This window comes from Mastigoproctus giganteus, chromosome 12 (assembly GCF_048544385.1).
Source record: "Mastigoproctus giganteus isolate SK-2022 chromosome 12, ASM4854438v1, whole genome shotgun sequence".
NCBI classification, from domain to species: Eukaryota; Metazoa; Arthropoda; class Arachnida; order Uropygi; family Thelyphonidae; genus Mastigoproctus; species Mastigoproctus giganteus.
The window spans coordinates 68,754,159-68,778,702 of record NC_143586.1 but is presented as its reverse complement, the minus strand read 5'-3'; the positions used below and the strand labels follow the sequence as shown (position 1 = coordinate 68,778,702).

Here is a 24,544-nt window from a genome sequence, read left to right as displayed (position 1 = left end):
TCTTCTAAGGTTTAACCTCCCTCTCAATAGTACTGAGTCCGTCTTCCTTGATGAGATTGTTAAGGTGTGTAGTTTTGCCCAATCCTGCAAGGTTTCAAGGGCTTGGTTTGCAAGCGTTTCAAGGTTCTGTCTGGAATCCGCCGCGATCATCAGTATGAGGTCGTCTGCAAAGGCCTGGGCCTCCACCTCCCCCAGGTCCATGGTGAGGAACTCGTCAAACACTATATTCCAGAGGAGCGGCCCCAGGACAGATCCCTGAGGGTAGCCCCTGCGGACCGGCCAGGTCAACTTCTTGTAAGGTGTTATTATTTGGACGTTTCTGTCAGAGAGATAAGTTTTGATGCTCCTGTACAAATTGCTTGGTGTTCTCGCTGCCCTGAGCTTGCAAAGGACGCTCGGCCACCAGAGGGTGTCGAATGCCCCAGCAAAGTCGACGGGTATGACAAGGAAATATTTCTTGGTAAACTGCATCGCTTTGGTGATTAGGCCTTGGATGGCATCTATGGTCGAAGATCCCGATTTGAAGCTGTATTGCTTGGGTGAATTCAGGTTTGCCTCATTATAGTGGTTGTGGATCCTTTTATGTAATAATCTTTCGTAAAGCTTGCTTAGTGTCGACAATAAGGCTATGGGTCTATATGAATTGGGATTTTCCTGGTGTCTGTTTCGATTTTTGAGGATCAGTTTTAGATTGGCCGTCCTCCAGCTGGTGGGGAACTGGCCCTCTTTGATACAGGTGTTGTACAGTCGGAGCAGGAGGTCCGGCATAACCTCCGCTGCTTTCTTGACCATTTCCGGCTCGATGAGATCGGGGCCAGGGCACTTTTTGTTCCTGGTTTGTGATACCGCTTCTTGTAGTTCGTTGGCTGCGAAAGGGGGTTCTAGTTGTTGGGTCTCGTATTCTTCGTTTGCTTGGCAGATGGCTTTCTGGTCCTCTGTTAGTATGCCTGGTGGGTCTTGGATTAGATTGCTGAGTATGTTCTTTATTGAGTCCTGCCATGTTGCAGTGAGTGTTCCTTGTGCCGTATTTGTTGCGGTCATCACCGCCTCTGGGGAGTTTGTTTGTGGTGATTTTATACACCACTCTCCAGGGTTCAGTATTTCCTGTTACTTGGACAAGTCGTTCCCAGGATGTTTTCTTGTTTTTCTTAATAGTTTCTGTATAAAAGTTTTGGATCTGTCTATATTGTTGTCTCAGTTCGGCGACTTCCGCCTGGGGCCATGTTCTTTGTGCCCTTTGATACTGCTTTCTTTTATCCTCTACTTGTCTTCTCATTCTTTGCAGCTCCGGGGTCCACCACGGCATTGCTCCCATCATCGGAATTTTCCTTGTCATGGACGCTTCCGCTGCATTGATGATTATGCAGGTTATATCTTGTGCGAACTGGCTGGGGTCTATCCTTTCACCTTCGGTCTCCCGTCTGTCTAAGTCCTCCATGTACTGTCTCCCTTGGGTGGATAAGAAATTGAAGTAGGCGTCCCAATTTGCTTTCCTGATTGTGAATCTGTTTGACAGGTAATTAGTGGCGACTGTTCTAGCCTGATTCCTTTGTATGCTGTAAGTGATGGTTCGGTGGTCAGACGTAGTCCACGCGTTTTGTACAGTCCAGTGGGTTACGTTTGTATCTATATTTCTGCACGTTAAAGTTATGTCGATCGTTTCTTCCCATAGCATGTTACAATACGTTGGGAGGCAGAATGGCTGGTTTATGACTGTAAATATTGAATTTGCTAGGAAGTCTTCTAGTTTCCGTTCGTTTGAGGTTCCCCTGCAGTCCGGTTTGGCACTGTGCCAGACAGGTGATCAGCAGTTAACATCTGCTCTAGTCAAGATTTTATGCCCTACCAGGGTTGTCTGTACTGATTGTAGATATGTTGTGGCAAAGTCGATTTCTACTCCAGGCCTACAGTAGAGGGCTATTATTTAGTAGCTGCCTATGGAGCATATTATATGGGCACAGGCTGCCCAGGGTGTGCAAGTTGTGGTATCTTTGTAACCATTATCGCTGGATTTCTTACTAGTACTGCTGCCCAGGGGGTATCTTCGTTGCTTTGGACAATTTTATAATTGAGCGGGTATCCCCTTACTTGTTTCTGATTGGTATACGGTTCTAGGACTATGATAATGTCAGCATTATCCTCATCTGCTTGGAGTCGTACCTGCTCAACAACCGCTCGAGCTCGGTGGGCGTTTAGTTGGTGTATCTTTAGTATGCCACAATTGTATTTTTTATGTTGTATTCCCATAGTTGATTCTTTGTTGGTAGGTGCCTTTTACCTTGAGGTAAGTGGGACAGTTTGAGTCTTGGATGGAGTGGTTGTGATCCATTCTGAGGCTTTTGCAATTGGTGCAGATGGGTTCCTTAGTTTTGTTGGGGCAGGTCTTAAAATCATGTCCCCTCTCTGAGCAGTGGCCGCAGGTTGATTCCTTTTGGGCACAGGTGTGAGTGGTGTGACCATATTTGCAACATCTAAAGCACGTCGGTATGGCCACATGCTCTCTAAAACGGAGGCAGCTCCACTCAACAAAAATCAGGTTTTTTAGGACCTGCCAGGCGGGCGGAGTCAGCTCAACTGTCCAGTTATATCCTCCACTTGTTTTGGACTGGGTTCTGTATTTTGGGGTCAGCAGTGTAGCCCCTTCTTGATTCGGTAGGTGGCTTTTTAGGTTTCTTCTATATATTTCTTCCGTGAGTTGTTGTGGTTGTAGATTTTGGTCCACATTGAAAATAACTATTGATGGGCCTCTCTTTTTTGGGGTCTCTGCCATGAGGCCCAGGGTATTTAGCTTGGGGTTCGTTATTATTCCCTCGGCTTCCTCCTTGCTTTCCGTCTCAATTACGATACCAGGACTTCTTGTTTTCCGGATAGACTTTATCCTAGTGTCTTTGAAGTCCTCTTTGAGATTGTTTATGACTTTTTGCTTTATTTGTTCACTGGAGGGTCTCTCTTCTCCGGTGGGTCTTAGTATGACGATGTTCGGGGTTTTCAGTAATACTTTCTTTTGTTGGATTTCCACTTTGTTTGTTTTCTCTGCCTCGTTTGGTATATTCCTCAGCGCTTGGGCATATGTGGGGGTGCGCTGTGGCATTTTGTTTGCCCCACATTCCATATAGGTTTGTAGCCGTGTAGCTATTCTCTCACTTTCTAAGTATGTACCATGGAGAATTGTCTCCATTTTGTGAAATATTGTCACAATTTGAGACCTCAGTCCGGAGGAGATCCTGTTAGGGTTCTCTTTGAATATATTTTCAAGAGCCGTTTTTAAAATGAATGTTTTCTCATAGACGGAGCACTCTGGAAGAGTGTGGTTCAGGGGTGGTTCCTGTTGTTTGTCATCGTTGTTTGTTTCCCTTTGAGATGCTGTGTGGTCGGGCTGCTCTCTAGACTCGGTCTGGGAGCGGGTCACTCGCTTATTTTTTCGCTTGGCTTGAGAGGCCCCTGATCGGGTGTCTTCCATATCTTCTGTCTCTTCAATAATATCGAGGTGGTCACTTTGTGACTGCATCAAGGATTCCATAATTTTTTCTGTTTTCCCTTCCATTTAGCAAATTCCGGATAACCAGGACAGTTCGGTTTATCGGGCGTATGTTGGGATGATCTGCTAGGGCACTGAAAATGCTGTCAGACGATGTCCTCTACAAATCTGTGGTTGAATTTTGAGGCACACAGGTGGTTATTGAAGTTTTGTGCTATCCCCTTCGGTCACTAAGAGAGGGGGGGGGGGAAATAGCCTAGTATGAAAATGCTCCCAGAAGAGCAGGATCACTTCTCATAGGAGCTTACTGCGGCACCGGAGGCGATAGTGTCATTAGTAATTCCGTGGAATGCATAGGTAAGGAGTTCAGTCAGCCAGGCAAAGTTTATGGCAAGAGGGTGGGGGGGGGAGTCACTGAATTCATTGCTTTTGGTTTAATGTACACATAAACCAGTTAATACACACATAATATAACATACAGCAGTTAAAAGCACAGTTTGGTGGAGCAAACTTCCTGCTCGGTTTTAACACGGTTTGGGAACCTCCCCAGTCAAATGCAAACTACCGACATGGCCACTGCTTTATATCAGTGCCTCTCTATGGCCTTGCCGCCAGCCACATAGTGACCATCTAGGTCTGGCAACAAGGGACACAGATAAAAAACACTGGTAGTTTACTAAATTCCCAGTAGAATATAAAAATAGTCTCACCTAGGCAATCCTCCGATTAAGTTCTTTCAGCTTGAACACTTTTTTGAACTATATGCACATTTTAAAATACTAAATTCCATTAAAAATCAGGAGCGCGATAAAACGTGTCCGGACACTAAGGCTACCATATTGGCTCCAACCCAAAGGTCGTGGGTTGGGCCGTGGGTTTGAATCCCGCCTCGGGCTTGGATCAGAGTAAAATGCAAAAACTTTTGGAGGTGCATTATGGCCACAGAAGCCGATGCGCCAACAACTAACAAAAAGAAAATACCCTCATTTACTTGAAATTTATTAGAAAACCTGGTTAATCTTTAGTATACAGTACCCCTTTCAATCAATCACTGCCAAGGTGTGGCATGATGGAGTGATCAGCAAGCATAACTCCACCCACTTGTTGCTTTGATAATGATGGTGGGTAATTACTGCTGGTTTGCATTAGAATGAATAGGTAATAGAGTGAATTTTTTTTTAAAAATTTGTTACGGAGAGACTAATACTTCACTATATGGGGTTAATTTGACACATAATTTCATTTTATGATGCAGTTTTTGCCAAAAAAATTCATAATATAGGGAAGTTCATTAAATAAAGTTTATAATAGAGAAGTTCTACTATATATGTTTTAATTTATAATAAAAATTTATAATAACACATTAAATATAATAACACCCTGAATCTTTAAATTTAAAGGAACTGTTGTGATTATAACAGAGATTCATCAATCAGAGAAAATTAAAAGAAGCTTGTTTTAAAGCTGTGATTAAATCGTGCAACATTTGTCTTGACATAGAGTTGGTAGATAGGCTAAATTTCCTTTGAAAAAATGTAAATTTTAAACTATTTCATGCTAGTATTAAATGGAGCCCCAATAAGTCAGCCACCTATCAAGAGTAAAGTTGTTAATGTATAGTATAAGAAATGCTTATTGCTCACTTTAGATCTAATAAAGGCATTACATTAAAATCCTAGAAATTAAAATAGCCTTCCTTTTCACTGCAAGTTTACTATATCTCTGTTCTTTATTGATTTACTTTAAGGAACAGCATATTTGGTATCTTGACGTATTCTGAATATATCCAGTGACACCTACATATCTACCTGCCAAATAAAAAGAACAAAAATAACAATAACTATATTATAGGTTCAAACATGGTAGTATCACAAAGATATGATAAAATAACACAAATACAGCAAATTTCTGCTGCAGTTAAGGTTAAACTTGACATACTGCAATTCTACTTCTACCTCCCCAGCAGTGCAAATGCACAATCCCCTACTCAATGGAGATGTACGCATGCACACACCAAAGAATGAGAGTCACTTTTATAATAAATGGATAGATAAATATATGATGGGAACCAGGAACTACCAGCTCCTATTGACACTTTGTTAGATACTAGCGGTCAATGACTAAAATGTGATCCTTGGAGTTCAAGTGCTGATATCCTTTCAAAGAGGTAGTGCCTGTGAATTCCTAGTTCTTATTTGTCTAATTGTTTATTTATTAATTATAAAAGGCTCTCATTCTTTGCTCAATGTAGGCATTCACTGCTTTTTGGGTAGGGGTTGCATGTTTGCACTGCTGGAGGTGGATGTTGCTTTGTCGTTTCTTATTCATTTTATTTTATTTTGAATATTAGTTGGCTTGGTACATAAGAGCAGCAGAAATTTGCTGTATTTGTTATGTGGTTTGGGTTTTTTTTTTTTTTTTTTCATAATGCTTAATAATTATTTATCAACTAACTAAACTTGATGAAATGATATGTGACATGATACAATAGATATATATGTAAAAATGTGTCGCTAATGCTGAGGTGTACTTACTTTAACACTACACTACTATGTTGATTTTTAAAGAATAATTTGGAAAGCACTAAAATTAAGTCATATATTAATAGTGCAGAAGAGACAGGATAGTCCTAGTAAGTATATGTGTCTTTTCATTGGTGTTTTCCAAAATCTTTCAGAATCAGTGCAGAGCAGTGTTAAAATATGAACATTTCTAATTTCAGTGTTCATTATCATTTTCCTCCATATATTTTAAAATTCAGAGGTTTCTTACAGGTGTATTCTTATGTGTCAGAAATTATGTCATATGTTGATGTTAGTCATTGATATAATTAATTACGATATAATTAATCATGTCACTTACTGATGTGATTACATGTCACATATTGATATTAGTCATTGATTTAATTATGTTGCATATTAGTCACTATAAGAGAGGTGTTAATATTTGGGCACAGGCATTTGTGCATCACAAAGCCATATTCTCAGTGTGTGCTTATTAACAAGGGAGACTGTTTCTCGTGGGATGGGAAACACTTAGGTAGAAGGAGTTCAAGGAGTTTAGTAAACACATTTGATGAATTTGAAGTACTGGTTAAGTCATCAAATGTGGACATTGTAGGGATATCGGAGACAGGGTACCACTCTCACATAAGGAATGTGGAATTTGAATAGTACAATACTGTGGAATTTGAATAGTCTTGTACGCGTACTCACCACTCCTGTGGTGAGTACGTGTACAAGATGGATATAGTGTTTATTGTCATGCGGCTCCAGGGGACTCGCAGTTTCTCTGTGTTGTAGTACAAACTCTGTGGAGGCAAAAGATAGTGTGAGTTATTAAGGTTCTCTAGCTAGGGTGAACCCAGGCATTGCTGAAGCTTGCCGTGGGGGCCCCCCAAAAACCCAAAGTTTTGAATTGGAGAGAAGCGCATGGGAGACAATTTGAGTAGGGGAATACAGATGATGGTGAGGAAAGTGGATAGTAGGAATACTTCTACCTCTAGAGCAGAAGTTAAAGGGATAGAGAGGCACTCCTGTGGAAGGAGCCGATCCTTCAAATGGGGGGAGGAGCTGTTAAGACTAGAAAAAGATTTAGAATAGTAGGGTCCACCAGGTGAAATGTTTGGATGGGAGAAGGTGGGTTTCAGAAGGGAAATAAAGTCATAGGGTCAGAGTGCCCTATGTGGGGGATGAGGAATTGCACTATGGGTAAAAGTTTCTTTTGCACACATTGCACAGTGGAACATGGTAAGAAATCCCACACTGGCCAGGCCAGTTGCAGCTAATATCAGCAGATCCCACATCATGCCTCTAAAGAAGGAAAGGGAAGGGGTTTCCTATGTACATTGTCCCCTCTGCTGTCTAATTTGGGGAAGGCCTGTCAGAGCAACACACTCCACACATACTCTGATCACTCGCTCACCTCTCTACACACTTTTACCTGAGGAAGGAATCTTCTAGCGATTTCCCCTTTGGTAGTCTCATCCCATCTGATTTGTCATAGTTTGTAGAGATGCACAAGAAGTCTGTTGGTATTCATCTTTTAAGCCTGTAATTTAAGCCTCTAAATCCAGAGGGAGTGTACCAGCTAGCACCTGAAAAGTAGGTGTGCTTACAGTACATCATGCCCTTGTGATAGTTAATAGTATGATCCACTGGATTGGATCTAATTTAGCCCTCTATCTGGCCAGAGTTGCTTTAGAAAAACCAGGTGCCTGCACCATAGGTGATTACTGGGAGGAAGATTGCCTTATAAATAAGGGAAAGAGTCTTCCTTTTAAGTCCCCATTGACACAGGTAATCCTTGCAATTATATCAGTATAGTTCTGTACTTTTCTGGCAATATATGGAAGATGGGGTGAAAGATTAGTTTCTGATTGAACATTATTCCTAGGTATTTTAATTCCGATACTAAGGCTGTTGTTTTCCTCTGAGATTTCGATTGTGAATGTCAATTTAATTTACCTTTAAGCAGCATTGATTTAGTTTTGTGTCAGATATTTGTAGTTTATGGGTGTTTACCCATTCCTGTAGGGTATTTAATGCAGAGTTTGCACGGTGCTCCAGAATGGCCCTGGTGTTTACCTTAACCAGAAGAACAAGGTCATCAGCAAAGGTGATCTTGTCAAATGGGCTAATATCCATTCCCAGAAACTCATCCAGAACCAGGTTCCAGAAGCAGGGTACAGAAAGGACATTGTTATTGGTACTTTGTTGAAGTTTCCAGGGTTCCTCCATTCATTGCTGAGCCTTCTGTACTTGGCATAAGCCACATGCTGACTGTGTGTGTGTGTGTGTGTGTGTGTGTGTGTGTGTGTGTGTGTGTGTGTGTGTGTGTGTGTGTGTGTGTGAAGTGTAGCTTTGTGCAAATGTAATATATTGTTCTAGTTATTCAACTGGTGCTTAGCAGCCTGGGGAAACAGACACATGGTCGGCCATTCCCTGCCTCCCTTCCTAAGCTGCATAAAGGCATGTCAGGTTCTGCTATCAGCAGCTTTTGCTAGGTTCTCCATAGAATTCTGTAAGAACTCGAGTTAATATTGAAATGATAAGGGAAATAGTGGGAAAAGTATGGGAGAGAGTTAGGGACAACCCTGGGGGCTCACATCTGGTGAGTATGGGCTTGGCAAACCCAGGGTCCTGAGCTGGATATCATCATTCTTCTCTTTCTTGGTGGTTCCTTTCTACTTCTCTCTCTGTCTCTCTCTCAGGGTAACTTGGGGATTTTTTTTTTTTTTTTTTGGCTGGTGCAGCATAAGCCTCAGGCTTCCTTGTACCATGTGGCTAATAATAATAATAATAATAATAATAATAATAATAAATAGATTGGGATAGAAGCAAAAGGTATCCCCAAGAAGATTGAAGTTACAAGAGCAGTAAAAGCATATAGATGGACACTGGCATCCAATCCAACCCCCGAAGAGGTCAGTACAATTCTTCTGAACACAGAAGAAGATGAAGAAAAAATCCTACCTTGGGGCCCAGTGTCAGCACAGATCTTACTCTGGTATTGTACAATAGATCCTGCTCCAGATAGAGCCAACAATAAGATACAGAGAATAGCCCTAGAAAGATCCCACTCAGAAAATTCTGAGTCAGCATTTATGTCAGTTCTTCATAGAAGAAGAAGAAGAAGAAAAAAAAATCCCATATTGGGACCCAAAATCAGCACATGTCCTCCCCAAGAGGTTAAGTAGACTGCAGTAGGGTACAGAGTAGCCCTAAGATGAGCCAAATTAGCAGGAGCTGAGTTAGCATTCAAGTCCAATTGAAGTAAATCTCACCCCTGAAGAGGTCAACTGTCATATTTCAGGAGTAAAGGTAATTAGTAGAATTCCACCCTCAGGAGGGTCAGCATTCAAAATAAGGAGTCTAGTCTGGGAAAGTCTCTACCACAAGGCAGAGACAAGAGTTACAACCAGTCAAGTCCAGTCAAAAGTCTGGTGTCAAGTGACCAAATTTTGAGTGCAGGTACTATATGGCAAGGAAATACATGTTCTTCTTCTAAACACTTTGTCCACAAAGTTGGAAAATACAAGGAAATTTTCTTTGGTATTAATTAGGAGTGTTGACAAATCCCATGAGGTTTCTTCAGTTAGGAGTTGCATCTCATTCCTGAGATCCTGGTAGTGCAGACAGTCAAAGATGATATGTATAGTGCTGTTTCACACTGACAAAGCAGAGCTGAAGAATGCTGCAAGGCATGACACTTGGCATTTAGGCTGCCATGCCCTGAAAGCAGGAACATTGCATATAGGACTGGTATGAATCATCTTAGCTGGAGTTTGTTGCTTTCTTTAACCATTGGTATGAATACAAAAGTTGTTCTTCCAAGAGGGCTGTCAATCCAGGAGTATTACCATTGGTTTAGGAATTCTTTTCTGATTCTGTTCTTTTCAACAAAGGATGAGTTTGTCAGGTTAACAATGATACCACTGATGGTGCAGGGGAGATTCTTTATATGATGATATTTTAGTATATGGATGATGACTTCCAAGTCCAGTGAAAATTTTCCATAGAGAACCTGCAGGGCCAGGGTTGGGACCATCCTGCAAGCTCTAGAAATCACGAGAAGGATTATTCTATATGTTTGGTCATGTTGTCTCTTCAGTGGCTTGTTATCAATGCATTGACCCCAGGCACAAGTACCATAGGTCACAATTGGAAGAAATATACAGTCACATTATAACTTGAGAGTACTTTTTATTTGATAAATTTTGCATGTGGAATGAAAGAGAGCTTGTCGTCCATGAGTACCCTTGATATCTGTAGGTGCTTTCATATTTGATCTTTTGATTTCTGTATATGATTTTGGTGGTCTTGAGGTTTTTAACATTCCTTTAAGGAGCATCTTTCTACTTTCGGAGGTGGAAACAGTGAAACTATTGGTAGTGCACCAAGAAAGACATATCACTTAGGATTAGCAGTATCTTCAAGTTGTTGCCTGGAATTTCTATAAAAGATTGCAGCAATAAATGGGTAGAGAAAGAACAGCCAAGACAAGAGCAGAGGAGGTGCAGTGCTGTTGTTAAAAAGCACTTAGAATGTAATTACTCTGATGCGTATAACAAACAGTTATACAGACAAACAAAGTAGGTCACTAAATCAGAATATCTTGCAATGGGGGAGTTTAACTTTGCAGATATCGACTGGACCTTGTGAGTTGGTTACTCACAGTAGCAAGACTTCTGTGGATTTATGGTTTTCTATACCTGAATGTTAGAGAGGCAATGAGAGAAAGAAATACTCTTGAAATGATTATCAGCAGTGACTCCTTTTGCATTTGGAATCTCCAGATAAAGGAACCAGTAGGTGACAGTGATTACAGTGTATTGACGTGTGATCCACTTAAAGATATCTACTGTCATAGGTAAATGAGGGAAGTATTTCACTTTCATAAAGATGACTACAGTGGGACCAACTGATGATGATATTGCCAGCTGTAAATTGTAAATGGCAAGCATCCAGGTAAGTAATCATAAAAGGCTTTTTATACCAACTAAGAGATATTATTCAAGGCTTAGACTTAAATAGGTGTCATATGAAATGATGATGGGGAGGGAGGGGGGGAGAGAGAGAGAGATTTGCTACACATGGGTACAACTTTTGATGATCCTGTCCAGGAAAAGACAAACTGAAGAGATATTTTGGATCTATATTCACTTATGGCGAATTTTTTAGGGATATGGAGCCAGAACTAAAACAAATTCCAGTAGGCAACTAAATTATTTTAAAGGTGACTGATAGTCTCAGACAGTTCCAGTTCTGTGCAGTGGGACCAACAGAAGCTGTGAATAGCAAATTCTAAATGGGGAGCATTCAAGGATTTAATCATAGAAGCTACTAGGTTTTTTATACTAACTAAGAGATACTGTTCAAGATTTAGACCTAAATATATATCAGATGAACTATTGAAACTCATGGCAGAAAAGAAAAACGTGTATGATGCATATTGGGTGATAAATAATGCTTTCCATAGATATAAACTAGCCTGTAAGCAAGTCACGAGGAGGTTATGTAAGGTAAGGCAGCAGCTTACAAGACATTTTTGGCAAGGAATGCAAAGAAAAATATAAAAGACTGCTGTACAGATTGGAGTAGTGTGGTATTAAGGGAAGTTTCTGCTATGGATAAAGGATTGGTTGAGTGGGTGAAGACCTAGAGTAGTATTCAATAGACAGTGTTCTTTTGAACTAATGTTATTAGTGGAGTCCCTCAGGGTTCAGTGTTGGACCCATTGTTGTTTTCTATATTTATCTTGGACATTAATCCAGCATATCAGGCTTAATGTCCAATTTTGGAGATGATACAAAGGTTGACGGTCATTAATGACAATAATGACTGTATGCTACTGCAACAGGATCTAGTAAAGTTAGGCAAATGGTTTGAGAAATGGCAGTTGAAGTTTAACATTGACAAATGCAAAGTACTGCACATGGGCAGCAGTCATCACAGAGTAATGTATCAACTGTGTGGTACTACACTCAGGGTAGGGAAAAAGACCTGGGGTTAATTGTGCAATCAGATATGCAGTTCTATGAGCAGTGCTGACAGGCTACAGGGACAGCTCTTGGGGTTTTGTCAATGATATATAGGAATTTTACCAGTAGGGATAAGGATGTGATTATTTCTTGTATAAAGCAATGATCAGGACACATTCTGAATACTGCATACAGGTCTGCATATAGGTGAGAGGCACAAAAGGGTACTCTTATCAGGAGAGGCTTCATTTCTGCTAACTTTGGTGTCTGGAGACTAGGCATCTCTGTGGTGGTTAAGGCTTTAAGATGGGTGCAGGGTAAATGTGCAGAAATTTGCCTTCAGTCAGCAGATAGTTGATTGTAGGAAAAACTCTCATCTGGTTTAATAGAGGTAGGTGGTTTGAATAAAATCAAGGAAGATAAACTTTTAGAATGGAAAGAATGGATAAGTGAAATGGGATGTGTTGGTTTTTTTTTTTTTTTTGGCCGATACCGTATAAACTTGCTTAATAATATCACCCCATAATCTGGTGTCAGCTCTATTATATGTGCAATTGGAATGATAACAATAGGAAAGAAACCAACAGAGAAATTCTACTTGAAACCTCTCCCCTTATAGCTAGAAAGTGGCTATGAGGCCTATTCTTTCATTTGGTTTTGTTTGGAGAGGCTTAGGTTGGAATATTTTGGAGACTAGAGGAATTCTTAATCATCTTCAATCATGGGCTGTGCCATTCTAAGGAAGATGATAAAGGTTTCCCTTCCCTTGAGATGTGCTGGGTGTTTGAGCCCAGACAACATGCATTTGGTCTATGAACACGTATACACACACTTGTGCAACATGGTTTAAGATGTTGATGTGCCATTTAACCAGTAACAACAGAAGGTCTGAGGCTGATGTGCCATTTAACCAATTACAACAGAACGTCTGAGGCAGATGTGCCATTTAACCAATAACAACAGAAGGTCTGAAGTTGGCTACCATACTCTGGACAAGGTAGCCAACCTCAGCCAAGGATTTCATGGTGTTTTTCTTTCCTCCACGAACTGATATTTTTTTAATTTAAAAAAAAAAAAAAAAAAGCCAAACTGATCATAGAATATAATTTCCAGACAACAATATACTATGCCTGATGACAGCTAACTGCATGTGTACCAAAAATGTACATTACACGTTTGCACTCACCATGCACATGGAAAAGAAAATGAACTGTTTCTGTTCAAGAATTTATTTCACAAACTATGTCATCAATGATTGTTTAGTTGCATAAATATCATTAATACTTTCATGACCACACTTTTGCATCAGTTTCTGAATTTTTGTTCAAATACAGCAACCTTTGTCTTACACAGCCAAACTTCTGTTGTGAATTCATGTTGTGGTTCTTGCTCTTCAGCAGTTAAAAATTGAATTATTTTTGTGTGCGTTTAATAAAAGTGTAATTTTTAATATGGCATATCAAATACTGATCTGTTTTGGAAACTCATGTATTTGAAATGCCACATGATAATTGCACACACACAACCACAGTAAAGAGCAAATGGTTTAAGCTGGTCTTATGTGAACTAGCTTTTGAATAGGGAAACATATGCTTATACAACCACCCTGCTGTTTACACACTGAAGATATTTTAATTCTATAACCCTCATATAGTTTACAGGAAATAATAAGGTTCAAGTCTAAAAATTATTTCTGTTTCTCACTGGAACAGTTTTTTTCCCCTCTAAACTTATGTCTGAGTTGGCATATTACAAGGGGCATTCACCAAGTTGGCATATTACAAGGGGCATTCACCAAGTTGGCATATTACAAGGGGCATTCACAAGGGGCATTCACCTTGACTATAAATATTCTTGATATATAAAAACTGGTTTATTATACTCTCAAAAATATTTATATTTTTATATGGTCTTAGCAGTTTAAACGGGGTTGAGAATCCATAATAGATGGCTTTTTCTTCCTTGGATGACTGATGGAAGTGACAGCTCCACAAATTTGTACTAAAAATCGAAGGCATGGATATGCAGGATTTACATATTTATATGACTGTGGTTTTTGCTGGGTGCCAAGATTGCAGATTTCAGGATTTAAACCACCTGTCCTACAGTCCAGACCTGGTATTCATTGATTATTTCCTCTTCACAAATCTGAAGAAACACCTGTTTAGGCATTGATTTTTAGTTAGTGGCAGTGTTAAGGGAGAAGTTCTGTTATTGTATATTGTAAACCCTACTGTATCATATAGTACATATTATCGTATATTGTGAAACTGTACTATATCGTATAGTGCGGTTTTACAAGAATGCATTGTATATATCAGCTGACTGAAAGGTGTGTTTTAATTTTGAAATTTTTCTGGTTTTGGTTGATGAAATTCACGAGTGTCTCCCTAGTAATTTAAATGGCCAAAGATTCAAAGGAATATTGAGTACTGCATATAGGTCTGGAGGCCTCATTTTAGGAAGGATGTAGAGCTGCTGAAGTGGAGAGAAGGGTGACAAGATTGGTGAGGGAAACGAAGCAGTACCCTTACCAAGAAAGGCTTGAATTCTGCAAATTGCAGCATCTAGAGACTAGGCACTTGTAAGGTGATCTGATTGAGATATTTAAGGCTTTGAATGGAATGGGCAAGCTCAGTGCTGATGGGATTCTTTCTCTTACTCAGACTATACACATGAGGGGCATAAATTCAAATTGAGGAAAGACAGTTTATGGAATAGATGTGCAGAAGTTTGTCTTTAGTCAGTGGGTAGTTGATTGCTGGAACAAACTTACATCTGTTGGGTTAGCTTAAATAATTTCAAGGAAGAACTAGACAAACTGTTTGGAGGAAATGGATAGGTGAAATGGGATGTTTTTTTTTTTTTTTTTCTTTTTTCTTTTTGTTGATGCTATATAAGCTTGCTTACTTGTATCATTTGCCACTACTAATGCTAAGTAAATGGATATTTGAGAGACCAGAACAAATTCTTATTGTTTTTGTATTGAGGACAATGTATTGAACTCAAGGGGATATTCACTACAGTGCTGTTTCTTTATTGTCTGGAGACCAGGCAACTGCAAGGTGATCTGATTTAGGTATATAAGGCCTTGAATGGTTTGAGCATGCTCAATGCTGTTGGGATTCTTCCTCCTGCCCAGATTATGCATCTGAGGGGGCATAAATTCAAATTGAGGAAAGACAGTTGTAGAATAGATGTTCGGAAATTTGCCTTTAGCCAGTGGGTGGTTGATTGCTGGAACAAACTTCCATCTGCTGTTGTGGAAGTTCAAGAAGCTTAAATAAATACAAGACAAAACTAGACAAACTTTTAGAGTGAATGGGTGGGTGGAATGTGAAGGTTTTTTTTTTTTTTTTTGGCTGATTCGTATAAGCTTGCTTTCTTGGATCATATATCTCTGCTAATGCAAGATACTGCATGCAGGTAGTAGTAATCACAGATTAACATGCCAACTGTGTGGTACTACACTCACAGCAATGGAAAATTAAAAAGCCCTTGAGAGCAGTTGTTCAGATATGAAGTTCTCTGAGCAGCTCAGACAGGCTGCCAGGGCAGCTCTTGGAATTTTGTCTGTAATATACAGGAACTCTGCTAGATGGACAAGTGAATGATTGTGCCATTGTATAAGGCAATGGTTAGGCTGTGTTTTGAGTATTGCATATTTCTGGAGGCCTCATTTTAGGAAGGATGTCGATATAATGGGACAGGTGCAGAGAAGGGCAATGAGATTGATGAAGAGAATGAAAGGGTCTTTTACCAAGACAGGCTTCAGTTCTGAAAATTGTGACTTGCACCTTGAGACTGGGTGATCTGATATCCATTTTTAAGGTTTCTAAATGGATTGAGCAAGCCCAATGCTGATAGTATTCTTCTCATTGCTCAGACTACACACATGAGGGGGGCCAAAACTCAAATTATTATTATTAGCCATATGATGCAAGGAAGCTTGAGGCTTATGCTGCACCAGCCAAAAAAAATTCCCGAGTTACCCTGAGAGAGAGAAAGAGAGAGAGAGAGAGAGAGAGAGAGAGAGAGAGAGAGAGAAATGTAGAAAGGAATCATCAAGAAAGAGAAGAATGATGATATCCAGCTCAGGACCATGGTTGTGCCAAGCCCATACTCATCAGATGTGAGCCCCCCTGAGATTGAGGATGATTTCAGGATAGATGTGAGGCGGTTTGCCTTCAGCCAACAGTTGGTTGACTTTTGGAAGAAACTTTCATCTGGAGTTGTGGTGGTGGTGGTGGGCAGTTTAAATAAATTCAAGGAAGAACTAGACAAATTATTGGAGGGGGTGGACAAGTGATGAGTGAAGTGTTTTTTTTTTTTTTGAGGCTGATGCTTTATAAGGTTGCTTCTTTTCATTATATGCTACCAATAATAATAATAGTAATGGTTGCCACAAAATTCACTTTGAATATTTAGTGTAAGGGTGTCATGATTCAGATGGGAATTGCTGTAAGTGATTAATTAATGGGTCATGAGTTCATTGCTTGTATAGCCCGTGGAATATATTCTAAGGTAAGAGATAATCCTACCTAAATTGAAGATTCCTTTCTTTGTTTCAGTATAAAGATATATACAGCAAAAAAAAGCTTCTTTAAATTAGTAGCTCATCTTCAAAATTCAGCTTATTTAAATTCTTTCTGTGTAAATAAGCAAAATAAAAATGATAGGAGGGCAAGGACTATGAACATCAGAAAGGTATTACCTTTTCTGAAATGCATTTCTATAAAGTGTGAAAACTCTAAAACACCTTAAATAGAGCTGAAAAACATACCCAAGGAGAAATTAAAAACTCAAAACACACTGACAAGAAGAGAATTAAAAGTATGGTATCAAAAGTATGGTACCATATCAAAACTGTTTTGCAGATAAAAGTAGTTATTTTTAAGAATACAGACATTGAATTAGTCTTCTTTTAATATTTAAAAATTAGTTATCTGTTCACAAAGCCCAGCACTCACATATCGTATAAGCAATTTAGATAACATTGTTACCTAATTATTTGCTAATTATCAGCCAATTCACTGGTCAACTGCAAAAACGTTTCTGGTTTGAAAATAGTCAATTCTTAATTTCAGCATGAGAAAAACGAATATAACATTTAAAACTCTTGGTTAGCTCTCAGTTCCACGATATAGCCCCTCTTATGATTTAGGGGAATATTGGTAAATACTAGGGAATTTTGGAATCTAGAGAATAGATAGGAGGGTAACACTGAAACAGGAACCGATACTCCATGGTTTTTATTATTTTTTTTATTTTTGCGTATTTGTATTTCTGTGTATCATTTATCTTGCAAGTGATGTTATGAGTGGTGTTCATTTATTTTTTTTTCAGTTAATGGACAAAAATTACATAAATGTGTTAACAGTGTTGACAATTTTTGTTATGTGTGTGGTTAAGTAAAATTTTCCACTCAGAAATGCCAATTGACTTCACTTGTGAAGACAACCTACTACCATTATTTTGGCTGTAAGGTAGGGAATGAAGACAAACCTTGGGCACCTCATATTTGCTGAAACACATGGCTTTAAATCTCTGAGGATGGTTGAATAACAAAGAACGTTCATTGTCTTTTGCCATCCCAGTAATTTGGAGGGTGCCTTCAAATCATGTAAATGGCTGTTATTTCTGCATGTTGCCTCCTCTTCAGCATGCCATGTCAAAAAAAAAAGGAAGTGGACTGTGGAATACCCCAACAGCCTGTCAGCTATCCAACCAGTGGCACATGGGGATGGTCTGCCTGTACCTCACCCTCCAGAAGAGTACACTTTGGAGTCTGATGAAGATGGGGACAGTGTGAGGAATGATGGTCAACCTGGGCCTGAAACATCACAGGATCCTGATTTTGTGTCAGAACCTGAATGGCCAAGTGAGTCACACAGAATCACTCAAGGTGAACTAAGTGATCTAATTCGAGACCTAGATATATTGAAAGATAAAGCAGAGCTTCTGGGATCAAGGCTGCAACAGTGAAATCTTCTGTAACCAAATGTCAAGGTGTCCATGTACAGGAGTAGGCAGAATGTTTTGACTCCATATTTTAAAAGTGAAAACAACCTTGTTGCCTGCTGTGATGGCAATGGTTTGATGACAGCTTTGAATGTGGAGCACAACCCACAGGAGTGGAGGCTATTCATAGACTCATCAAAGCTGTTTTGCTCCACAATGGCCAAGCTCTTCCTTCAATTCCTCTAGGCTATGCTGTCCACATGAAGGAGACATATGAGAATATGAAATTAATTCTGGAAGCAATGAAGTACAAAGACCACCAATGATGGTCTTTGTACACCTTTAGGTCTCCACAGCATGTCTGTGGAGACCTAAAGGTGATTGCAATACTGCTGGGCATGCATTTGGGATATATGAAGTACTGCTGTTTCCTGTGTGAGTGGGATAGTCGAGCTAGGTCCTCACACTACAAGAGAAAAGTCTGGCCTATAAAGGAAAATCTGCACCCTGGGGAGAAAAATGTCCAGCAGAATCCTCTGGTTGATTGAAGCAAAATTCTTCTGCTCCCTTTACACATCAGCTGGGACTCATGAGAACTTTGTTAAGGGGATGAACCAGGATGGAGAAGCTTTCAAGTACCTGAGAGGACAATATCCACTGTTGAGTGATGCTAAGGTTAAGGAAGGAATCTTTCTTGGTCCGCAAATTTGTCAACTTTGAGCGAGTCCTCCAGGGTAATGAGAATGCAGCGCTTTGGAAGCCTTTAAAAGTGTTTTCCATGACTTCCGGGGAACTGAAGAGCTGGAAACTATGTTGAGACTGCGAACAACCTTCTAGAAAAGTATCATCAATTAGGCTGCAACATGTCACTGAAAATCTACTTTCTTGACTCTCATCTGGACTTCTTCCCTGACAATTGTGGCGCAGTGAGTGATGAGCACGGTGAGCGATTCCACCAAGACATTTCAGCATTGGAAAGAAAATATTAGTGTAGGTGGAATACTTGTATATGTGCTGACTACTCTTTTACAGTAACAAGAGATGCCCCCGAAGTGGAATACAAGCGACAATCAAAAAGAAGGTGCTGTCATGAATAGGCCACATTTTGAGAAAGTCCTGTGCAGTTTTCTTGTGATCTTGTTTTTTTTTACCTTTTAATTAAAAACAACTATGATTTATGTTGTATCAAGGAAATGTAAATATGAGATTATTTTAATATTACTTTTCACTCCGACTACTACTGAAATTACTATATTCTTACACAATAGCAAAAATACTGTATCTCAAAAACTATAGAGCTCTAATAAAATATTTCTGAAGTTATATTTGGTTTTCTTGACCCAAAATTGGTAAAGTTTGCCTATTTTAAGAAAGGAAACAAATTCAAAGAATTTTTTTGTTGAACAGTGATATTTAGGTCCAACATCAGTTAGATATAGCCACCCCAGCATTTGAAACGTACGTGCATATTATCATAAATATAGTTTACAGAATATGTTGGTGCTAATGGTATTAGTTTCTGTAATTCATTATATATATATATGTAAACTAGATGATGCTATGATTATAATTAAACTAGATAATGAATATAAATTATGTAAAATATAGCACCTGTCCTAACTAAATTAGAAGACAAGGCAGACACATGTTGAATGCCAGTCCCTCTCTCCTCCACTGGGAGTCCTGTATATGGATAAAATTGTTCCCCTGATGATCAGTTGGAGACACGTTCCTCTGTTCATGTGAATTATTCTTAATGACAATTGAAAATGTTAAAATACAAAAAGTAATAGTTCTCTTCTTGTAACTATATTCAAGTTTTAATTTCTCCTTTGCCCATGTTTTTGAGCTCTGTTGCAAGTGTTTTAGAGTTGACATACTTTGCAGAAATGCATTTCAGGAAAGTTTAATGTCTTTTTAATGTTTTCTAGCCTTTATCTTCCTATCCTATTTATTTGTGATTATTTCACATGAGAATTTAATAATCAGAATTTCAGAATTTAGTTGCTTAATTAAAGGCTTTTATCTTTATGTCAATATCTAAGTAAAATTAAATGCAACAAGGCATCATATCTTTAAGAGTATAATAATCTATATAATATTGGTGTAAATACACCATAGAAAACTCTTAAACAAAAAACTATGTTAGTAGTTTGAAGGGCATCATTTTTTATGTATCTCATATTGCGCTCTTCCTTCACAACGATTTTCCATGTGTTGCAATACCTCGAATAAGTAACACTTCAATAAAAGAGAAGACTATTAAAAACAAAAATTACAGTTCCTCAGAGCGGTTTAATATACTTAGAACATACATACAAAGAACGGTTTAATATACAAAAAGCTTTCGGCTGAGTAGACAGCCTTCTTCAGTTAAACAGAAAAATATTAAATGACAGTTAGAATGGAGATGTGCACCTGCCAAATTGGTGCGTTAAGGGTTACCCTTAACCGTTACCCCCATCAGAGCATTGGAACGATGGGAGTCAGAGGTAAATATCCTCATCAATAGTTGGCTCAAACAGGGGAAGATAACGCAGTCAACCCGTAATCACCTCTGTGCGTCAGATACCACGGTTTTACGGCCTGCCGAAGGTACACAAAGAAGACACACCACTAAGACCAATTGTATCCTGTTGTGGATCACTGACTTACGAGTTGTCTAAGTTTGTCTCGAGGCTTCTTTCTCCTCTAGTTGGCAAGACCACCTACACCGTCTCCATCAGTATTGAGTTCATAGAAAGGATCCGCACTATATCCATCTCACAAGATCAAGTCATGGCATCATTCGATGTAATATCACTCTTTACCTCCATCCCAGTGGAACTTGCCATCTCTTGTGCAAGACAACTCTTGGATAATGATGAAACCCTTAGCGACAGAACCAGACTGACACCTGATGACATTTCCACTGCCCTCAGACTGTGCTTAGCAGGTGGTGCAATCATGTTTAGCGACTCCATTTACCAGCAGGTGCATGGCACAGCCATGGGTTCCCCTGTCAGTTCGGTCACGGCAAACATCGTGATGGAGGAGTTAGAGGGACGTGCGTTTACACACGCATCAGATCACATCGCCTTTTGGTGTCGCTATGTAGACGATGTGTTCGTAGTTATCCCTAGAGACTCAGGTCAGCAAATCCTAACCCACCTCAACTCACTGTCGCCCTTCATAAAATTTACGATTGAGCTGGAGTCGAACAACACCATACCATACCTAGATACCCTCGTCCGGCGTGAAGACACATGCTTGAAGACGACAGTTTATCGTAAACCTATGTGTGCTGGCCAATTTACCAACTTCCAGTCAGCACATGCACGGGGTCACCTCCTCACCACTGCCCAAACCTTGCTAACTTGTGCCTGGATACACTCTAGCTCTGTAGGTGAAAGACGCACAGAGATCACCAGTGTCAAAGCGGACCTTGCGAGGTGTGGCTATTCCATCGACACCCTTGACAGGTGTTACCTACAGGCACGCGACAACGTAGCGACCAACAGTAGCATCAACAGTGGTGAGTCATCCACGAGGGCATTTATCCCATACTACCCCAACCTGTCGCAACGGATCGGTAGAATTCTAAAATCACATGGGATAAAGTGCATCCAACTCCCAGGCAGGAAACTACGTTCTCTCATTTCCACCGTGAAAACACCTGTCCCCACCCTTCTGCAGAGCGGTTTGGTCTCGCATCTCTTGCCGTGACTGCACTAGCTGCTACTTTGGAGAGACTGGACGTTGGCTCGAGAAACGCCTCTCAGAACATAAAAAGGGCGATCCGTTTGGCAGATGTGGAACACTCAGCTATTGCCGAGCACGTCTGGACAACCCACCACGCCATTGACCCACACCGCGATGTCGTGGTTGTGGACAGGTCCCACCATTACCTATGGCACACCTGGTTGGAATCGTTAAACATAAAATGCTCGGATACCTCTTTGAACAGGAACAGTGGTTGTCTCAAGTTAACCCCATCACAGAAGCAATAATTCTGTCCATAGACAAACGCTGGCCGCGTCACCACCATACGTCACAGCACAAACTTCAACCTCGAACAATTAGCCACGCGCTTCACGCACCAGTTTGGCAGTGCACATCTCCATTCTAACTGTCATTTAATAATTTTCTATTTAACTGAAGAAGGCTGTCTACTCAGCCGAAAGCTTTTTGTATATTAAACCGTTCTTTGTATGTATGTTCTAAGTATATTAAACCGCTCTGAGGAACTATAATTTTCGTTTTTAATAATATGAATCCGGAGCGCATAGGCCTCTTTCACCAAAGAGAAGACTATTGTTACTTATTCTCAGTGGGCACCATCACCAGACGGCACTGTTTCAAGGCTAGTTGGCCTTTCATCTGTGAGTGGGCACGTACCCTGGTATTGCAAACACGACAAACCAGTTGTGGAGAAAATTGTCATGTCTGCAATACCAGGGTACTTGCCCATCCGATGAAATGCCAACTAGCCTTGAAATGGTGCAGTCTTGGGTGGTTGTGCCCACTGAGAATAAGTAACAATAGTCTTCTATTTTAGTGAAGTATTACTTATTCGAGGTAGTGCAATACATCGCAACTCATTGTGAAGGAATAGCACAATGTGAGATACAGATAAAATGATGCCCTTCAAACTGCTAATGTAGTTTTTTGTTTAAGAGTTTTCTATGTTGTGTTTACACCAATATTATATATATAAATTTATGTCAATGGAAATATACTATATCTTTATACCTTTGCAAATATAGAAATTAAGTGTCTATGGAACAATGGATGTACTTTGACTGTGGGCTATAAGCCTATAGATATTGTTACATTCCTTTACATCAGGAACATTGGTTCCCATTGTTAAGAGTGTATTAATTTCAAAAGCAAGTGTATTAATTTCTAAAACATGATTAAAGTTTTAGAAATGTCGAGAACAACTGCTTGTGTTTCACCAGACTTTTTCATTAAATTAGTCCAAAAATTAGTAACATAAACCAATATAATACCAATGGATTGGCATTGACAAATCCATATAGTTTAAGAGTTGGTTTTCATTTGTGCCCTTGTGTATTTGTGAGTGTGGAAAAGTCTTAGGTAACTGAGCCGGTGTTGTTTATGAATTGAACAGGTACTTTGCATTGATCTGTAACAGATGAAAGATGCAGCTTATGTTGCACCAGTCAACAAAAATTTCCGAGTTACCCTGAGAGAGAGAGAGAGAGAGAGAGAGAGAGAGAGAGAGAGAGAGAGAGAGAGAGAGAGAGAAGGGGGGGGGGAGTAAATCACCAAGAAAGAGAAGAATGATGATATCCAGCTCAGGATATTGTCAATACATAAGGCAGTTCTAAGGACTAAGTGCATAAATACACATTAGTCAGTTTGACTTCAGTGGTAAAAAAATTTCATGAGGTAGTAATGAAAAATGCAGTAGATAGATATGGAATCCTAAATTACACACAGAGTACAATTTTGTTAAGGAGAAAATCATGTTTAACTAACTTGGTTAGCTATTTTGACACAGTCACTCAAGAGCTAAATGTAAGAAATAATTTCATTATTTACTTGGATTCCAATGAAGAATTTAATTCAGCCCTGCACGAGAGAGAGTAGTGTATAAGCTGAAAATGGTGGAATCATAGGGAAAATCCTTAAATGGAGGATACAGCCATCCGTCAGTTTAGGATCCATTATTGTTTTTGATTTTCTTAAATGACATTGATGAAAGAATACAGGATGTGGTGTCAAAATTTGCACATGATGTCAAGATTGGTAGAGTTGTTAATGACCAATGCATAGCAGTGCTTCTTCAGGCAGACTTATTAAACTTCAGGGTTGGTCAGAAAAGTGGAAGCTGTGTTTTAGTGCAGAAAAATGTGAGGTCTAACACTTGGGGAATAGTAATCTTAGAATAACTTGGTGGAGTTGAATTAGAAATATAGAAAGAAAGAGATTTGGGAGTTATGATAATGGTGGATATGAAGTTCTTCATGCATTGTAGACATTTGGTGTCAAGCATTTGCTTGTAGAAATAGTGGCTATTAATCTAAATCTGAGGCAATTGTAAAGTTGTGCCTAAAATAAATTAAGCTTCTTGAAAGGATCTAAAAATGAGCAACTCACTTGGTGAGCTCTCCAAAAGGACACAAATATGAGGAAAGACTGAATATGTTGGCTACAGAAGATGAGAACTAGGCATCTTAAGAGGATATTGTGGTATATTTTCTATCTTCTGGGAAAGGATAGAAAAATGAATGAAGCTGAAATTTTCATTGTTATAAATGATTCCAGAACTAGAGGTTATAAATTAAAGTTACAGGTAAAAGATTTTAGACTAGGTTTTTAGGAAGTGTTTTCTTTCAGCAAGCAATTTATTACTGGAATAAGTTACTTACATGGGTTAGTTGAGACTGACAGAATGGATAAATTCATAGGTCAGCTGGATTGTTACTGCCTGAGGAGGGAAACCCTGTGGTTTATTATCTTTTTTTTAAAAATTTTTGATATTTATTTAATTAATTAATTATTTTATTTTATTTATTTTTATATTTATTTTAGTTTATTTATTTATTATTATTATTTTTCTGGATGGTGCAGCAAAAGCCTGTGACCTCAATGCATTCTATGGCTAGTACTAATAC

The 24,544-nt window shown here is 39.3% G+C and overlaps 1 protein-coding gene across 5 annotated transcripts in view; it reads left to right on the top strand.

Moving 5' to 3' along the window:
* Positions 1–24,544, top strand: part of pps (protein partner of snf) — a 656,065-nt gene that overhangs the window by 334,829 nt on the left and 296,692 nt on the right. The gene's annotated exons all lie outside the window — the stretch shown is intronic.